Source organism: Myotis lucifugus, unplaced genomic scaffold, assembly GCF_000147115.1.
Source record: "Myotis lucifugus unplaced genomic scaffold, Myoluc2.0 scaffold_366, whole genome shotgun sequence".
Lineage (NCBI taxonomy): Eukaryota > Metazoa > Chordata > Mammalia > Chiroptera > Vespertilionidae > Myotis > Myotis lucifugus.
The window spans coordinates 180,883-184,103 of record NW_005871414.1 but is presented as its reverse complement, the minus strand read 5'-3'; positions in this window follow the sequence as shown (position 1 = coordinate 184,103).

The window sequence follows — 3,221 nt, the reverse complement described above, 5'->3', positions numbered from 1 at the left end:
ACCTTATTTTTCAAAATAGTTTTAGATTTGCAGAAACATGACAAAGATAGTACAGAGAATTCTCATGTACCATGTATCCTGTTTGTCTATTATTAACATCTTACATTAGTATGGTATGTTTATTACAATTAATAGACTAATATTGACATATTATTAATAACAAAATCTCATACTTTATTCAGATTTCTTATCTTTTATCTGTTCCAGAGTCCCATCCAGGATACTGCATTACATTTAGTTGTCACCTACAACATTTGGTCAATCCAAATTATGTTTGTTTATTCCGTGACACACTGAACCTGTATCCAAGGGAAAGTTACTTCTAAATAAGCCAGAGAAACTAAGAATAACAACTTGGTACATTAGTTATTATATAAAAGTCTAGCTTAGCCAGTCTTTCCTATTAATTTATTATTTTACTAGAGGCCCGGTGCACAAAATTCATGCATAGGGGGGGAGGGGGTCCCCCCAGCCCAGCCTGCACCCTCTCTAGTCCAGGACCCCTTGGGGGATGGCATGGTCGCTCCTTACTGTCCCCCTTGCTGGCCCGGTTGCCCCCAACTGCCTAACTCGCCAGCCTGGTCACTCCTAACTGGCCCCCGCTGGCCTGGTCGCCTCTTATTGCACCCCCCGCCCCCACCCGCCGCCGGCCTGGTTGCCCCTAACTGCCCCCTCTGCTGGCCTGGTCGCCCCACGCAGCCTGTTTGGTCATCTGTTTGGTTGCGATGGTTGCTTAGGCTTTTATATATATAGATCATTTTTGACATTAATAATTTGTGTCCTTTTTTTTTCTTAGTCTGTTTAGAGGTTTATCAATTAATCAATCTTTTCAAAGAACCAAGTTTTGGTTTCATTGATTCTATTGATTTCCCATTTTCAATTTCACTAATTTCTGTTCTAATCCTTATTTCTTTTCTTCAGCTTACTTTGGATTTAATTTACTCTTCTTTTTCTAGTTTCCTAATGTGGAAGTTTAGATAATTAATTTTAGACCATCCCTTTTTCTAAATATGCATTCAATGCTATAAATTTCTCTCTAAGCATTGCTTTTGCTGCATCACATAAATTTTGATGAGTTGCATTTTCATTTTCAATTAGATAAAAATATTTTAAAATTTCTCTTGAGATTTCTTCTTTACCTATGTGTTATTGAGAAGTGTGTTGTTTGAAAGGAAAAGAAGTGTGTTGTTTAATCTCCACATATTTTGGAATTTTCCATTTATTTCTGTTATTGATCATATAAATTTTAAAATAAGTTCATCAATTTCTTTTAAAAGTCTACTGGGATTTTGATGTGATTGAGCTCAATCTATAGATAAGTTTGGGGAGAATTGACACCTATTTATATCGAATCAATCCATGAACATTGCATATATCTCTATAAACCCCTTTTCTGTTATTTTCTAAAGCATTATTTGTAGTTTTCAAAGTGCAAATCTTGCACATATTTTATTAATTTTACTTTTTAATGCTTTTTGATGCTTTGGTTATTAGTATTGTTTCTTAAATTTTACTTTCCAATTGTGTGTTAATATCCTGACCCACTCCTTTCACTGAGTGTAGGAAAACTCATTTCACCAAATATTAGTACCAAAAAAGGACTGCAGTTAGTACAAGATAAAAAAAAACACCCCACTATACTGAGCAGGATAACATTCTCATACATAAGAAGGCAATATTTGGGACATATTTACACTATAAAATGAATTGTTATCTGAAATTAAAATTTAATCTAGCATCTTGTATTTTATCTGGCAACCCTTACGACACCATTCTTTTTAAAAAAATATATTTTATTGATTTTTACAGAGAGGATGGGAGAGGGATAGAGAGTTAGAAACATCGATGAGAGAGAAACATTGATTAGCTGCCTCCTGCACAACCCCCACTGGGGATCGAGCCTGCAACCAAGGTACATGCCCTTGACCGGAATTGAACCCAGGACCCTTCAGTCCTCGGGCCGATGCTCTCTCCAGTGAGCCAAACCAGCTAGGGCATGACACCATTCTTTTACATTTTGTTGAAATACTAATCAATGTACTTAGACAAATAAAAACAATTAGAAGCATAAGAATTTGAAAATATATTATCTTTATTTTTAGATGATATTATTTTATATCCAGAGAGCCCAAGTAAGAATCGGTGGAAAAACTAATACAAGTTGTAAGAGAACTTAATAAAGTAGTAGGTTATAAATCAGTATCCCAAGCAATAGTCTTATTATGTAGAGAAAGAAACTGTTTAGAAGATGCAGTGGAAGAGCGGGCTTTTTAAATTATAGCCAAAATAACTAGGCACAAAGTTAAGGAGAAATATCTAAAACATATATTAAGGAAAACTATAAAATAGTCTCAAAAGACACAAAAATTAACCTGACTACATGGAAAAATGTACCCATGTACTTAGATAGAATCAGGAAACATAAGAAAAATGTCAATTTTTCCCTAAATTAATTTGTAAATTTAACATAATCCTTATAAAACTATTGGATTTTTATCCTAGAGATAGAAAAGTTGATTATAAAGTTTATTTAAGTAAATAAATAACCATTATAGGAAGTCACTGTCAAAAAGAGCAATGGGGCCGAAACCGGTTTGGCTCAGTGGATAGAGCGTCGGCCTGCGGACTGAAAGGTCCCAGGTTCGATTCCGGTCAAGGGCATGTACCTGGGTTGCGGGCACATCCCCAGTAGGAGATGTGCAGGAGGCAGCTGGTCGATGTTTCTCTCTTATCGATGTTTCTAACTCTCTATCTCTCTCCCTTCCTCTCTGTAAAAAATCAATAAAATATATTTAAAAAAAAAAGAGCAATGGGGGTGAGATAGACCTACTGTGTATTAAAACATAATTATAACAGTGTAATCATGGTGCCTGAATAGACAGACACACTAACAAAACAGATAGGAAACCCCACAAGTAGACCTAATTGCATTTGGGAACATTATATGTTGTCATATACATAATAAAGGGAACACCCAAATCGGTGGGAAATTATGAATGTTTAAGATTAGGATAAACTGAATAGGTCTTATGGAAATATGTAAAAATTGAATAAAATTCCTCATATTGAAATTTTTTTTAAAAATATATATTTTTATTTGGGTTTTTTTACAGAGAAGAAAGGGGAGAAGAGTTAGAAACATCGATGAGAGAGAAACATCGAGTCAGCTGGCCTCAATCCGATCAGGTTGCCTTCCCGGTACACCCCCCCCACTGGGGGGA